Here is a 16652-nt window from a genome sequence, read left to right on the forward strand (position 1 = left end):
TGGGCGCGGGGGCGAGGGAGGGAACAGAGCTAAAGATAAGCCTGGCAGCTCCGGCAGTGCTTTGCCAGGCCCCGCGGGAACCGGCAGGGGAAAGGCTGCTGGGGATCGGGCAGCGAGCTCACAGCCATCGCAGCCGCAGGGGTACGGCCCCGCTCGCCGTCCCGGCTGCCCGGTGTGCGGCCGGGGAGAAACAGCCTTGCATCCCGCTGCCAGCAGCTGCTTTCTCCTCTCTGGTACCCACCGGGCATTGCTGGTGCTCAGCCACAGCTTGCCCTTTCCAGGTTCACCTTCCCGCAGCCTCTGCGCCGCCGCTGGCAAAGAGACCCCAAACCACCCCTGTTCTTTAAATCAGGTTTTTTTTCCCCCTGGTGTTTCGTGACCTGGGTGCAGCAGGGAAGCGATTCTGCCTGGTTGCAGGACTGAACCAAACTTCATAGAGCCCCCCGCATCCTTCACCCCCATCGCTCCCTCCCTCTCTCCGGTACCTTCTGCTTTGCTGGTGACCGCCGACCAGCACCGAAGCTCGTGATCGGATCAGAAAACTGATGTTTATTTCTCTTAAAGGGATGTTTTGGGTAGCCTTTGACCTCTGTAGAAGTCTTCCTCTTGTGCCCAGTTTACAAATTCAATGTAAACACAGAGATGACCCTTGTTTTACGGGAATTTTATTTTAACGCTCTGGAGATTTGCTAAATAAAACCGATTCTAATACGAAGGATGTGCTGGGTGTGATGGCTTTTCTCAGGCGGGGCAGCCGGGGGAGTTGGGCCAGGTAATTAATAACTTGAGACCGTGCTCCATGTCTGGGTGGGTGCTGCATGTCCCTCAGCACCAGGGTTAACCATGAACCCCGCAGGTTGGCTTTTATTTGGCTGGAGCTGCCCTCCGGAGAAGCCTTCCCCAACCCCAATGGGGCTGAACCTGGATTTCATCCCCAAACCCCTTTTTTGCCTTCCATCAGGCCAAACACACGGGTACGGGGGCAACCCCAAAAGCCTCGGAGGCTGCTCGCAAGCCCTGGAGCAAGGCAGATCCCCGTGGCCCCAGGTCGGGGTCCTGGATGGCCGAGGGTCCCCGCTGCAGGAGGGATGGAGAAGGTCCTTGGCCGTGCCTCGGCGAGGAAGTCGTTGTCCGCTGAGCACTCCATACGGCAGCACCATAATGACGCCGGGTGTGGGGGCGACGGCAAGAACAGGCACTCGGTGTCGACAGGAGGAGCGCTGCAGGCTGGTAACAGTGCTCAGATGGTAGGGGGAAGTCCGCAGCTCCTGATAATTAGGAGAAAGACTAAATAAATCCTTTTGAAAAAGACAATGGCGGGGGAGAAGCTCGGGCCTGGGTTCCTGCCAGCAATGGATTTGCAGAGCGTTGCCACCCACGCTGGACGGGAGCAGAGAGGGGCATCGTCCCCACAAGGTCGAGGTGGCAAGGCTGCAGCGGCAGCAGTGACACCCAGCAGACAGAGGGCAAGCGGTGGCCATGGCGATGGCAGCGGGGTCGGGTGGTTGCCAGCCCAGGCGTTGGGCGTCCCCTCCCATGCAGTCTTTGCACGCTCCCCCCCCAGGGCAGGTCTCCGTCCCGCGGCCCCCAGCGCAGAGAGGACTGGATTTATGGGGAGTGGGAATCTGGGGATTACGCCGCCGGAGTCTGACCAGCCAAAAATTGTTAAAAGTCAGAATATCTGTAGCTCAAATCCAGCTTAAAAGTCAAACCAATCATCCAAACCATCTGCCTCACCGTTGAAGATAATACTACTTTTATTGTTTCCATAAGCTGCTAAGCAGCTTTTCAGCAAGAAAAACCCTCTCTGCTGGGACATTTGCTGCGGCGGGACGGCACGGTGGCCTGCCCGGTGGCCTGCCCGGTGGCAGCCGGGTCCTGCTGGGATGGGGAAGCAGGGCACGATGCGGTGACACGGAGGATGCAGTGCAGGGACGGGAGAGCAGGGACTGGCGCTGGGGTTTATTGCATTGCTCCACGCCACGGTGGGGACAGCCGCTGACGGCCGGCTGCCATCGCCTCCCCTGGGAACCCGCTGATGGAGGAGGGGTTGCAGTACCAGCTCCCCTCCAAGACATCCCAAAACTTTTCTAGAGGCTCTGGCAGCCGAGGGTGATGTGTGACAGCCTGTAACAGGAGCTGCCTTTGCTGCTGCCCACCTGACCTTCTCCCAGATGTATTATTAGCCCGCTGAGAGCAGACAGCCCGAGCCACGAGCTTTCCATCTGCAAGCCCTCCCCGGCTGCGGGCCAGGAAGAGGATCTGTGCATAATCGTCCCCATTTCCCCAGGGAGATGCAGCACACTGAAGGCTTCGAGCCACTCTCCAAAGCCTGCTCTCCAACGCCTGGAAGATGTCTGTGCCCAGCAGAGAGACCAGCCTGTCCCGCCTCTTCTAGACCCCCCCATTGAAGGGAGAGTCCCACCGAAGGAACTGCCAGGCAGGTTACCCCCTCCTAAACCATCATCCCTCTCCCAAGACCTCGCTCTAGCAACCTCTAAGGCGATATAAGCTGATGTCTCTATTCCCATCTCCGGCTTCTCCAGGTGACAAAAGCATCATCTATCAAGCTCTTAACTGACGTCATTCCTGACACATAATTAACACCCCCTTGGCCCATGGATTTCAAACCAGGACACGTATGGGTATGAAAGGTCCAAGTCACATTATTTGCCCCAGCCTGAGAGAGCAGGACACGTGCTTGGGTTGAAGATGCGCCTGGGGTGAAAATTCACGGTTGTCTGTGAGTTTGTATTGACGCAACTCGTGCAGCTGGAGCACAAGCACTTCTTAATGAAGCCACGCCGGAGTCACTTACATTATACATTTGTGCTGGCATCTGGCTGCTCCTCCTGGCTTTGCTCAGGATGAGTTTGCTTGGAGAGATTATTATCCCGTGGGAAGACATACCTGAACCAAAACTGAGGTGTCCTCACATGGAAATAAGGAAGGAGAAAGAGCTGTTAGATCAGCGATCAACAAGCCAACAGGAAACTGCACTTCTAAAGATCGCCCAGCTTTTACTTTGTCTTATTTTAAGTGCCTGGCAGCGAGCTGGCCCTTCTTTTCCCCTGGGAGAGGCAGAGTGTTGCCAGCTCACATGAGTCTGTCGTGGGATTTTCTACCTCCGCTGCAGAGCCCCAGCTCCCAGAGCCGTGTGGTTAGCGGAGACTCACCATTGCCACCTGGGAAGTGACTTTGCAGCTGGCACAGAGCATTTCACTCCAGCTCAGGGCAATGGCACGGGGGCCGGGGCACTCCCCCGGCCGCCTCACGTCTCCGGCAAGGTTGGCCCTGATTTTGTTCCTCCTTTTGAAGACTCTCCTGGATGCTTGGCTCCTCTGCAGCGCCCGACCGTGGCTTGGCAGGGAGTGCGCCGGGCTCCAGGGATGACCCCGTCCTTCCCCGCTGGCCAGCCTCTGCCCGGGGCTTGCCTGGGGGACCTGGCTTGCAGCCGGCAAAGCCACATCACTGACTTTTAATTAGGGAGAGCTGCAATTAGTGGCACACCAGCAGAGTGAGAGGAGAAGCCCTGGCCTGTCAGTCTTGGCTGCCTTACAGTGTTAGGCTGCAAGGTCCTTGACGCTTTCCCCATAAACCCCGAAAGACACATCGCCCTGACCGTGAGAGTCCAGCGACTGGGGCGTGCGTTGGACAAATCTTACCTGGACACACCTCACGTGCAACAGAGTCAGCTCCCGTGCGTTAAATGTCTGCAGGATTTCATCCAGCAGAGCAGTCCGATAATGTTCCCCATGGGAAGACTGACGGGTGATATCCACAGTTTTACTTTTCTGCGTGTTTGTGTCCTTTCTCCACACAGCAATGTAAGGGTTATGCTGAGAGTGCAGAAGAGGATGGTACTTTGTGCCTGCATCCCTTCCACTGGGTGTTTCCAGCCCTGTGGATGAACACAGACTCTTTGATCTCAACATCAGAGATATCCAAACACGGTGATCCAGGGAAACGCAGCTGGGAGGCACCGGCAGGGTCAGTCCCTCGAAGCTGTGTTAGACCCAATGCGACTGTTGCCAGAGGGGTCCATAGATTTCCATATGCCACAAGCCATAAAGCATCCCCTGGAGGCCCAGTGCCAACATAAATCATCTGTTGTACACATGACAACAAGCCACAGAAACCACAGGGAGCAGCAGGCGAGGCCGGGATTGTCACCATGTCCCTGCTCCACACGAAAACTCAGTCATGAGTTCCCGACGTGGGAGCCGGTACCACTGCCACCTGCTTGGTGAGGACGGCACCGGGCTGGCAGAAGGAGCTGCTCCCACTCCGTCCATCCTCATCCTCCTGCTGCAAGAGGGATTTGCTGCTCCGAGGTGCAGAGAGCAGGTCCTCGACTGACAGTGCTGTGCCCGGGCTGCAGAGCACACCGGTGCCATTTCCGAGAGGCTGGCAAGCATCCCCTCAAGAGGAAAGAAGCTCAGCCAAGCCTGAAATGACCTGCTGGGGCAGGGTAGGCTCCTTCCACTCTCGCATCATGTGCTGGGATTTATAGAAAAGGGGATTCTTTGCAGGATGGCTTGACCCGCAGAGGGTGGTGTTCATAGTATGCCGCTCACAGACTGCAGCTTGAATACCCCCAGGATCAGGGTGAGCCCCAGCCTCTGCCACAGAGCACTTGCCTCCCTTGGAGGTCAGGCTGGACCTGTCCACAGAGTCACACAACAGGGCTCTGGGCCACTCGTGCGCATCAAGTGATGCTACACGTGCCTCTAGCACTGCCTGGATCCCCAGCACCCTGGTCCCTCTCCTCATCCCACACCTGAAAAATTAAGGACTTGTTCTTCATGTTCCTGCGGTGCCGCTCACTGATCAAACCCCCAGCCCTCCGCACGCCCTGTCTCCCCAGACCCCAGCATAGCTCTGCCCCTTCTCCAGCACAGAAGCCTGTGAGCTTCCTCCAGCCATGGCCGCTCCTGTGCGCTCCCCAGACTTTGATTAACTCCAGGCTCCTCTCTCTTCACAGCCCTCTGGGAAATAAAAACCTCCAGTGATGCAGATTGTTTCTAGCTGATGGAGAAAGCAGGGGGGGAACCTGCTGGCGGTGGCCACACTCGCTTCCAAGAAGGGGCTCTGCTGAGGCTGGGGATGGAGCCAGGATGGTTTCTTGTGCGCAAAGTGCCCCTGTGCCGTCAAAGATGCTGGCAGCCAGCGGGGTGTCCCTGAACAGGGGACGGGTACCCTGAACAGGGGACAGGTACCCTGAACAGGTACCTTCACATCACTTCTGGAGAGCCGAGCCCAAGCCGTATTGCTGGGGGACGTTTTCAGTTAGAGCATCGCAGGTGCCACAGCCTGAGGTTGGCTCCTTGCTGTAGCCAGCTTCACCAGGTCCTTTGGAAGAGGATATTTGGGTGTCGGGGGAAGTAGGCTCCAAAAATCCCTGCTCAAGACTGTGTCAAGTCTGGGACTGGTTCATCCTCGTAGATGGCTCTGATCCAGGCTTTGGATGTGTCACAGTCCAGGGCTGGTGTGATCTAGATTTTGGGTTGATTTATAGCAAAGGTTGGGAGGTTCAGCTCTGAACACTGGTTGCCAGCCTGGTCTGTGTGGCACAGCTGACCACTGTGCACTGGGAATGCACCACGTCCCTGTGGCACCGAGAGGGAGCAGGGGGAAATACCCCATCCCAGCATCCCTCAGACTGGGCAGGACCATGAACCCAGCTTCTGCCCCAAGCCCCTGTGCCCCAGTGCTTGCTGGAGTCACCAAGAAGCTCAAGTTTCCTTGATGTGCCCCAGGAACCTTCAGTATTTATCATTCTGTCCAAGACTGCTGAGATTTGGCTACCTTGCCAAACTAGCCAACTCAGAGGTTCTCTCAGCCACATCTGCCAGGCTGACTGCTCTTCTGGAACAGCATGGGAGCACTGGGAATGCTCAGGCACTGCTCAAACACAACCCAGTATGGAAACTGTATGGAAAGGAGGCAAGCTCAGAGATGGAGACATTGCAGTGGTCCTTGGGAAGCTAGGCTTCCCTGGCTCTGCCACAGTACTTTGCGTCTCACCTTGGTCACCTCCTTTAACACCCATGACTCATTTCCATCAGAAACCGGTTTCTAGGTCCTAATCCCAGTGCTAAAGCACAGTCACTAGTTTTGATTCCCAAGACTGCACTGCAAAGCTATAAGCCAGGTCAAGTGGGAGCGTCGGTGGTCCCTGCACTGTGAGACAGCATCCCTTCTCCCACGAGCTGGTCACCAGAGTGGGCTCAGTCAAGAAAAAAGGATCCGGTACCGAGAGTGCAGCCACCCCGCGTGCCGAGCCCTGCTCCATCATCCCTGCCTGCTCATTACTCCCATGGACATGTGCACACACGGCAGCAGGACAGGCGATGCCAAGCACTCCTCGGGCACCGTCACCTGATCTCCGCATCCCGCTCCAAGCCTGGACAAAAATAAATCCGGGAGTGCTGCAGCGGAGCACTCTGGCAAGGCAGGCCTGGGCTGAGCCCATTGTTCCAGCGATAATGCTAGTTCCAGTGACTGATCAGGGAGAAATGCAGATATTCCCCTTGCGCCTCTCCAGCCTCCTGCTGCAGAGAAACCGTGGCTCAGCATCCAGGAGCGGGTGGAGGCATTTGCTGCCCCGCAACCCTCAGCTGAGCAGAAAAGGATGTGGCTTTTTTTCCCCCCCATGTGAATTTTCTTGTTGATAGAAGGTTCCTTCCTTGTGGGCGAGGCTAAAGTTTCCACAGAGATTATTTTTTTCTTGGAAGTTTTTATTTGTTTAAGTAGAAGGGCAAAAAAAAGCCCTCACCGTGTCTCCTGAAAATTAAAAGTCTGAGCTCCGGCTCCCCCCGTGCTGGCAGGGCACATCATCCCTGCTGTGCAGTATCCTTTTGCTATGTAAAATTGGCATCTCCTTGCAGCTACTATGGTGTTTCCAAGCATACCCGAAGAAATACCCATGGAAGGCCGTGCTGAGGCCTGCCAAACTCATTTCAGTCATGATCTAAGTTGGTGCATGGTTGCAGGGCTACAAAGCCGATGCAGCAGTGGTGGCTTTGCCAGGAGCAGAGCTAGAGCTGTGTGGTGACAGAGGGGACACTACAGAGTCCCATTGCAATGAGGGCTGGGGAGGACCAGCAATTTGGGGTCTTCTTCAGCACTCAACCATGACACACCTGACACAAGCCAGCCCTGCAGGGGGGATTCACCACGTCCCTGGTGCATGCTGTGCTTTCACATTCCCTTGGCGGGGGCTGTAAAGTTGCCCTCACATCCCTGATTTCTCCTGTGATGCAGGAGAAATCTCCTGTGAAGTATTTACTGCAGAGACTCTGCCCCAGAGGATCTTCACCCGCAGCCATCCCAGCTCAGAGCCTGGCTGAGCTCAGGACATGCCCCAACCCTGCACGAAAAGCCCCATGAAGGCTTTGCCACCGCCAGCAGAACTGAGATGCGGGCATCAGCTGCACCTCCTGGTGCTCCAGGTGGCCAAGTGGCTTCCAGGGCCCCTGCCCTGAGCTGGAGACATCAAAAAGTCCCACACATGCACACTCCTTCCAAGCAGCCCAGCGTGCTCATGGCCTGGCACGGTGATAAAACAGGAGAAAAAGGCAGATCTGAGCAGAAAACTAAGAGAGGAGGCTGCAGCAATATGGTCCTGGAGAAAGCAGGAGCACAACCCCTTGGCTTCCCTTCCCTGCCGCTACCCTCACTTTCCAGTGTGCCTCAAACTCTGAATGTCTCGGCTCTGCAAAGAGCCGATCTCCTGGTGTTTGCTGGGCCACAGCCCCATCCACATCACGTGAACGACAGCTTGAACTCTGGTGCAACTAGCAAAGAGCCTCCTGCCTCTCCCAGCAACGTGCCGGGGAAATCACAAGGCACTGGGGTAAGCAGCTCTCCTTGTCCCAGCATGGTCTGGGACAAAAAACCTGCCTGCCCCCATCACGCTGGCTTTTTGTCCCTCTCCCCCAGGCCCGACTTCACTCACCCTCTCCCCAGGCCATACCTGGTTCTTCTTCTGAAGGCGTCATGACTTCACTGTCTATTTTTATCCAGCCCACTGCTAAGTAAAAGCAGAGTTGACACTGGCTTTTGAAAAAAAAAAAAAAAAAAAAAGAAAGAAAGAAAAAAAAAAAGGCATTTTTCTTATTGTGTGGGAAAAGATCCATGGGTTGGGTTTTCTTTTTCTTCCCCCTTAACTTGGAGATCTCCCAAAGCAAACAAGTGCTGTTAACTGGAAAATAGGATGATTCACCAGTCCCCTGGGCAGATGGTACCCGGGTCCTTTATTCTCCAGCTCCTGGCAAGGGAAAATGCCCCTATAAAACTTAAAATAAATAGACAATCCTGTATTAATCACGGGATCTGTTTTGCAAAGTCGGCATGTCTTCAGTGACCTGCTGCATGTGCCCAGACCACTTGGTTCATTCCATCTCGGTGTTCTCCACCAGAGGGGCAGTTTGGGGTGTGCAGGGACAGATCAGGGCACGGGAGGTTTCCAAGGGTTCCATCCTTTCCAAAGGATGCTGGAAGCCAAGCAATGCACTGGGTTACATCTCCAAGCGAAGGGATGGAGCAGCCTTGAGCCACCCCAGGAGCTGGAGCAGAGCTGTTGCTGCGTGACGAGGTGTCTCCTCCTCTGTGGAGCATCTGCCATGCGATGCCCTTGTTCTGCGGTGGCGAGAAGATGCTGACACGTGGAAAAGCCAGCCAGAAGATCCCTGTGGGTGAACAAACAGTGGGGCCAGAGCAATGAAGCAACATTTCTCTTCCCTGCAGCCTCTGACATGTGCCACGGGGAGACTGTTTTCTTCACGGTGTGACTCAAATCCCATCTGGATAGTGCAGGATTTAGCTGCCCTTCCCAGAGATGGGAAAGGCCTGTTTTTAACTGCCCCCAACTCCTCCATCCCGTGGGCAATGGCACTGATCAAACTTATTCATCCTTATTGCATTCCCCTTACAGATACCCGCATTCTGGCCTCACCAGCAGCAGGGCTGGCACTGCAAGGTGGTCTCATCTCAGGGACATCCTGAGCCAGCCATGCAGCAAAGCGAAGGGCTCCTGGGGGACGTTGGGGCATCGCAGCCCCTGAAGCACGTCCCACAGGGGAAGTGCTGTCCATCACCAGCGTCCTTTCAAGGCAGGAGCTGTGATAGCGATGATGGTGCTGGAAAAGACGAGGGTGAAAACAGGAGCTGAGCAGGTCTTGGGGTGACCTGGGAGTGAACTGTTCCCCATTGAGATGCTGGCTCCTGGACATCAGGAGCAGGGCTGTGTTCAGGGTCTGCTTTTCCCTGCCTAGGACATTACGACAGCAGAGGAGCCCGAAGCACAGGCTGAGAGGCCAAATTCCCAGCACTTCAAAATTCCCCCTTGGAAGCTTTTTGGCTGCTGGAGGCCTGGGTTATTTCTGGCTGCACTCGGCAGGAACGTTTTTCTCTTGCTTCGTAGCAGGGCAGGGATGAACAAAGAGCTCAGCTCTCTGCCTCCATGGGGACATCCCTGCTGCCCTGGCAGCACCCACATGAGCTGTGTTGCCCTCTCCCTGCTCTCCAGGCCAGGGATGAGCTCCTCAGAGTGGGGATCAGCTCACGAACCGCTCCCTGTGTGAGCCCTGAAAGTTTCTTCCTTCCTCTCACCTTTAAATCAGACCTTTTCAGCCCAAAGAGGCCAGCAGCCCCCACTTCTCACAACGGGTCCTGTCCTCCTCCCTGGACTTTCTCCTGCATCACTGCTGGAGTCAGATCAGAAACCTTCGGGCTGCAGAAATGCTTCAGCTCCTAAGAGGGCTCTTGGGACAGAAAGAACAAGGTGTCTTAAGCAAGCCAGAGATGATAAGCCTCAAAATGTGACAGCCGATTGTGGTGTCACCTCATTGCCCACATTGCCACAGCTGCTCTGGGCATTTTTATCAGCTTTGCCCTCCTCCTGTTGCCTTAGTATTTTATTCAGATGCACCCACTCACCCCTCCTCACGCCTTGGGGTGGGCAGCAACCTGCTGCCTTGGTACCCACTCCTCCGCCTCTGCCCAAATACGAGGCTGTGACAGCCGCTAGGTCACCTCTGGGCATGCCTGGAGAGGGATTAAGAGGAGGAATCCCATTTTTTATGCCAAATCTCTCAAATAAACAGTGCTGTTACAGGTTTAGAAAGAAAATACAGCCGCCACCCAGGAGTTCTGGTTTGGCAGCGATGTGGGCACCCTGGGGGCAGGAGGTGTTTGGGTCTGGGGGGGTGAGGAATGGTTTTAGGGCTACGATTGCTCCTCTGAATTCCACACACACACCCCCCCCCCGCTCCCAGTGAGGGGGCTGGGAAATGCTTGCTCTGCAGAAGGCTCTGATTTTGGACAGAGATGTTCAACAGAGCCAGGCTTGTCCTGGAAGGGTTAAACCCACCCAGTCCACCCACCCAACTGGTCCCATTCCCCTCCCCAGTGCCCAAGAGTGTGGTGTTCAGCTGCAGCAGCAGGAAGGGGGTTGTAACCCCTGCTCTGCACCACCCACCCGGCTGCCCTGCCTGCTCCTCCTGGCCAGCTGAACAAGCACCCAGCGCTGGGGAACCATGTGCTTAGTGGTCCCACGGGCAGAGCGGCGAGGGAAGCGGGAAAGGCATGGGGCAAGGGAGGCAGGGGTGGGAGATGCAGTAGTGACCTTAGCCCTGGCATCTGGAGCAGGGCAGGTGGCTGGGATGAGGTGGGTGGTCTCTGATCCACACCGCACCACTGGAAAGGGCAGAGATGTCCACCCCGAACCTCCCTGTGCCGGCAGAAGTGCAAACATCCCAGGGCTGGGATTTGGGGCTGCCAGGATGCACTCTGGCCGCAAACTTTTTCTGGCCTGGCTGCGGCTCAGAGCACAGTGATCTGGCACCCAGGGCCCCAAACTGCCCCACAACTCACCCCAAACTCAGCCCCAGGGACTCCTCACTTGGATCCAGTCCCCAGCTGAGCCACAGCAACCCGGTGGACACCAGTTAATACCTTTCCAGAGGGCTCAAGGCAGCTGGAGGGCTCCTTTGGTCGTACCCCAGCCAGTACGTGGTGGTAGTTCCCATGGACAGGGAGCCTCTGCGACGGTGGCTGCTGGGGTGGGAAGGCTGTCTCTCCTGTGCAGAGGGATCAGTATGGCATCGGGCAGCCCTGGCCACCTGCATGCCACTGTCATCACCCCATGGGAGCTGCTCCTTTGGCCTTTCCTCTCCCAGACGGTGCTCAGAGGGAAGGGGAATGGGGAGCAGGGGGAAGGAGAAAACAACCCATTTTAGCCCGAGCTTCTAGCGCAGATACACCTGGAGGAGATCATTGCTGCTACAGGCTTCTCAGAGACAAGGACCCTCTCCCTGTTATAGCCCTGCAAGTCTAAAGCAGGGTCCAGCACCAAGCACCATGAGGTGCCAGGAGACACGGGCACCGTCCTTGTGTCCCCACTCCACCACACCTCCTGCCTCTCCCATCGGCTGCTGCTCTCCATGGAAACTTGCTATTTTTCCCTTGATAACAAACCCTGCCCAGCACCGGGTCTAACTGGAGCTCCCCTGCAGCACTTCAGCCTCCCAGCACCAATCCATCTCCCGGCCTTAGTGTCACAAGTGCATCATGGAAAATAGTATTGACCCAGCAAGGTGGTGACTTAATTTGAGGGCTCTAATGAGGCAGTGATTTAACCTTATTACACAAAGGTAAGTAGAGCTGCTGGGTGCCCTGTGCTGGGGGGGACGTTGTTGTGCTGTTGCCCAACTCCTCATGTGGAAAGGTGCCTCCAAGGACACATCGGTTTTAGGGAAGGGCTGGGGTTGTTGTGTCCAGAGCTGAGTCAGCACCTTGTTGTGCTGGGAGTGTCCGGGCTCTTGATTGTGCCCAAAGTCACAGGGGAGTTCAGGTCCAGCATGACCCTCTGAGCTGCATCTCTCAGCATCGCTCTCTAGGGCTTCCCTCCATCTCCTGGCTTCTTCCTCCCCATGCACCTCTAGGAAGCCTTTTAGTGTCAAGTTAATGGACTGTCTCAAAACAGCATGTTCTGGCTTCACAAAAGGGTAGAAAACCCAGGGGAGAGCACCCATTAGGAGACTTCCAGCCTGCCACCAACTCACTTTACATCCCTGATGAAGTCCTTTAACTCAATTTCCCCATTAATGCATCACACTAACATGATCACCCCTTAATTCAGATGTATTTGCCCTCCCTTCCCTCAGGCCATGCAGCTTAGCTGTCTGGACATCTTCAGGTCTCCAGGGCTTTTGGGACACAGCCAGGACAGACCTGGGGGTCCCCAGGACTAAAAGACTGCTGTGGGATGGAGCCAAGAGCCCCAGCGCTGCCCAAAAGCAGCCAGGAGGGCTATGGGGGTAGCTGGGGTGCTCCTCACTTGTGAGCAGCCAGGCAGCAGGCAGTGCAAGGAGGGGAGCTACAGCCTTTACATGGGCTGGGGAACATGTCCTCTGTGGCCTGGGGCAGCTCACACTTACACCAGCAGCTCAGTTCTACAAATCATCAGGGTGATGACTTCAATTCTGAGTTCTCTACTGCTGACAGCAATGATTTTTCCAACCACCCTGACCACAAGCTTGCAGTATCAGTCTCTACCATGCTGAGTCCAACAGAGCCCTGATTTTTCCTGGGCTCCTGAGACACCACCACCATCCTCTACCCCCTCCAGAAGCATTTTGTCTCCTCAGCTGGAAGCAGGTACAGGCTCCTGATAACTCTTCTTTCTGTCCACAAAGGAAATGGGGCATGAGAACAATCCTGTACACGCGCAGGGTAACAGCCCTGCTCTCACTGATCTGAACTCGGACTTGCAGATGACTCTTCCCTGCTCTCTGCCAGGCCTGGGAAAGTAAGACACCATGAACAGAAAACAAACGCTTAAATCTCCCTAAGCCAATGATCCCACCGATGTCTCAGCACAACCTAACAACAAGGATCTCCTCCTCCTCACAGCTGGTGGAGGCAGGACGCAAGCACATGTTGGTATGACTGTCCCTGCCTCCAGGACTGTCGCTGCCAGCTAAGAGAGGTCTCAGCACATGGAGAGCAGGTTATTGCTCTCCCCAGTCATGGCAGGTGCTGGTATCTCTGGGACATTGCAGAGCTATATTGTCCTATGAGTTTTTGGTGCAACCTCAGCAGCATGTGAAGGTACTGTCTTAATGGTCTCAGAAGCAGGTGGCTGGACGCAACATCCTGAGGTTCATACACTCTTCCCAGCTGTATATGAGCATCTTCCTGGCTCTCCTGCTCCAGGAGATCTGGCAGTCAATGTGGATCCCCATGGAGAAGTGTAGCATAGATCTGGCAGCCACACATGAAAAAAAACAAATGAAAACAAAATAAAAACCCCCAATAACAAACCAGAAAACTCCTGGAAACTGGGAAAGAATAACAGAGTGAAGGAAAGGAGGGGAAAAAGCTCTCTGCCTTCTAGTCCTTCAGGCAGGTATCGCCTATAATGGACCCAGATCTCCTACAAAACCTGGGCAACTTCATCCCTTCTCACAGGTGTACACAGGAGAAGGGGATCACCAAAGAGAGGGTCAGGGAAAGATCTCCTCTTCCGCTCTTTCCTCCCACCCATCACCAGCTGTGGCTGGCAAAGACAAGGAGCAGGGCTAGTGGGCTTTCTCTAAAAGCAGCAACTGGAGATACCACGCTCTTACCTGGTTACCCACCAAACCCAATCCACTTGTCTCTGCACATTCTCCAAACAGTCACTGCTGCAGAGACATGTTCTCCCAAACACCCTCCCCTCACCGCCTCCTGCGTGCAGAGACTCGCACGTCACCGCCTGTGGAGGAGAACCGGTGGGCTGGGGACCGAACTCCGGTCTGCGTGGGAAGCTCCCCGCACGCAGCAGTAAGGGCGAAGTTTAACAAGGACGTTCAACAGGATCCAACAGTTTAAGAAACCCCAAAATCTCTCCCATGATGACTGGACGCTTTAATGCAGCAATAACTCATTAGCGGCATAGGAATGCCAAAAGGAAAGCCGGGGGGATGTGGGGAGGGGAAGAGAGACTAGAAGAGGATAAAGAAGCTGGAGAACTGCCGATCCCTGTCCTTTCTCACTCTTTGACATGCAAATCACATTTCCCTTTCAAGGAGCAATGAAAAACCTCTACATCTTGGCAGGGCTTGGAGAGACCAGGCTAAATCAGATCTATGGAATAACTGCCCCCTGCAGCCAGCCTGAAATTGTACCCTACAGCGTACCACATGCTCCTGCCTACGTCCCCAGCAACCCCCATTTTAAACCCAGTCAGCACTGGGATTTCTTTGCAATCATAGGAGTTGCAAATAGGTTGCTGGGAGAGACAGATGCCAAGGGAGAAAGGTTAAACAGACATTGCACTATGAGGGGAAAAAAAGAAGGATCCAATTCAGCTTTGCAGTTTCTAAAACGGTCTCGTTAGATCCTGAGTGAAGTGCGCGCAAGCAGTTTTGGCAAGGAGAAACAAAAGACCTGAGAGGAGTGAGAGAAAGGATGAATGAACAAAAGACAGGAAAGCTGCACATGTTTGGGCATTAAGAGAGAGACAAGTGAACTTCAGGGATTGAAAACACTTTTCTTCATGAGGCACCTTTGGGAAAGGTAGGAAATGGGAGGTGGTAGATTTACTACTACCGGTTTTGTCACTAGATCCTATTAAATAAAAAGAATGGGAGCAAGGAGAAATTCTCAAGGCGAGAAAAAATCCATCATTAATTGACGGGCCCCTGGGGGGCTGGAGAGGAGATGTTGAGCTGAATTCAATTACAGACCTGGTCAGAATCAGGCAGGAAGATGTGGCTTCTTTCACTGTGTCAATTAAGAAGTGACTGGGAACGATAGACTTTTCTGCACAGCCTCTGACCCATGAGTCAATACATGCTTCCATCCGGCACTGCCTGATGGCTCCGTGGCTCCCACTGGGAACATATGGGCTCATGGACAGTGCAGGGATGCCAGAAGGCATCTTTACAGGCTGGGCACTCGGTAAAACCAAGCCTTGTGCCCTCTACAGAAATTGCTGTCCTCTGCAGGAAGGTGGCATCATTAACAGTAATTAATTTGCAGCCACTGTCCTTTTCTTTTGTGTTACCTGAGCAAAACCGAGTGCACCGCCTAGCTCTACTCCTGAGCTTAATGCAGCGGAGCACCTACAGCTTACTCGCAGGATTTGGGCATATAGTTTCTCAGGTCCCTGTTTAGCATTTCCCTTCAGGAACTAGGAAATAGCTGGCCACACTCTCCTATGGCCTTGTGAAAAGGGACAAGGTGGAGAAGTTTTCAAGAGGTATCCGGGGACTGAAAGCATAGCATAAAATCACACACACCCCTACCTTCCTGGCTGACGGAAGCAGGTACAGCTCCACTCATACCAGCTGGGTGCTGCCCTGCTTGTATCAGGAACTAAAAGCTGGAGGGTCCAAGAGCAAAAAGCAGATGCCAGGGAATATCACATCCTTTCCCCTTCTCTGCCCTCCACCTTAGGCTAGGTTTGGGTATCCCCAATTTTCAGTCTTCTATCATTTGCCTTGCAAGACCATCACACAGTTTAAGAGCTCCTAGACACGCAGAGCTGTCCTGGTTAATCCACTTACCTTCTCTCTTCCTCCTGTGCCTTGATCCTGTCCCTGTGGCTCACCTTTAGCATTAGAAGAAGAGGCACTGATAGAAGATAACAAGCCAGCAGCAATCCACGCCTCAAACAATGCAAAAAAAGCACATGGATGTGCCCAGGAAAGGGCTGAGAGAATTTGCTAGGCAATGTCTTAAATGCAAAGCAGTGTACATACGTCAGGGGAAATAAACAGGATAAACCATGGAAAAGGGAGAAAAGCAGCAAGGCAATTCCAGGCTCAGCCAGGCAGGGCTCTGAGAGCATGGCCCAGAGAAGAGACAGGGCCAGAGATGTCTGTGCTGAGCACTGACAAAGCAGGGCAGAGCTGCAAGCATGGCCACGTCCCCTGCTTCCGATTCCTGCTGGGTACAGGCAAGCAGGAGCGTGTCCTTTCTTTGCAGGACCAGAGCACTTCAAAGGAACCTCCACTCCATTGCCACTTTCTCCTCCTACCTGGGATAACCTGCAAGTCCTCCCATCTTCAGTTAGCTGCTCTCATCAAAGGAATAGCAATACTATGTTCCTACTGACACCATTTTACACTTGAAAAAGGATCTCTCTTTCTCCAGATTCCCCTTCAAGGCCTGAAAACATCCTTTCTTCTACTAGCTCCTGCTACTTTCCTTCTCCTTTGAAAACATTTATTTTATTGAATAGTCTCCATTGCAACACATACAGCTTATTTCTTACCATCCTGGATCCATCATGCCTGACCAGGTCATAGGATACCATGGGCTGTTGCAAAGCCTTCCTGGCACCCTCACGCACTCCCTCCAACAAAAAGCAAGGAAATCGATGCCAGAAAGATCTGGTTCCCCTCTGCCAGCACAGCCCAGAAGGCAGGACTCCAAGCAATAAGAAGGATATGGGCTGATCCTGAGCTTTCTGTGGACTAGCTGAAACCAGAAGCACCACAAAGTTAGCAAGAACAAAGAGGTCCTATACAAGCATATGTATATATATATATATAGCTCTTGAGTGCTCCTTTCTTGTTGGTGCTAAAGTGGCAGTGCTAGCAGCTGGGGAAGGAGAGCCTCAAGAGATGGGCTAATTGACGGAATTATTGATGGCTAGT

General features: G+C 54.2%; 1 long non-coding RNA gene across 6 annotated transcripts; it reads right to left on the reverse strand.

The window, feature by feature from the left end:
- Positions 1-654: 654 nt before the first annotated feature.
- LOC142415835 (uncharacterized) lies at positions 655-14487 on the reverse strand. 6 transcript variants are annotated; one of them, XR_012777544.1, is made up of 7 exons: positions 13100-14487; positions 10879-11084; positions 9943-10050; positions 9616-9767; positions 7979-8693; positions 2819-2931; positions 655-1268 (listed from the first exon to the last, which is right to left on the reverse strand). It is a non-coding gene; the product is annotated as an uncharacterized LOC142415835 (long non-coding RNA). The 6 variants fall into 6 exon arrangements; XR_012777545.1 differs by having other exon boundaries at positions 9616-10050; positions 13100-13269; positions 13433-13453; XR_012777546.1 differs by lacking the exon at positions 9943-10050.
- Between the last annotated feature and the right edge of the window lie 2165 nt (positions 14488-16652).

The sequence above is a fragment of the Mycteria americana genome, chromosome 12, assembly GCF_035582795.1.
Source record: "Mycteria americana isolate JAX WOST 10 ecotype Jacksonville Zoo and Gardens chromosome 12, USCA_MyAme_1.0, whole genome shotgun sequence".
Classification (NCBI taxonomy): Eukaryota; Metazoa; Chordata; class Aves; order Ciconiiformes; family Ciconiidae; genus Mycteria; species Mycteria americana.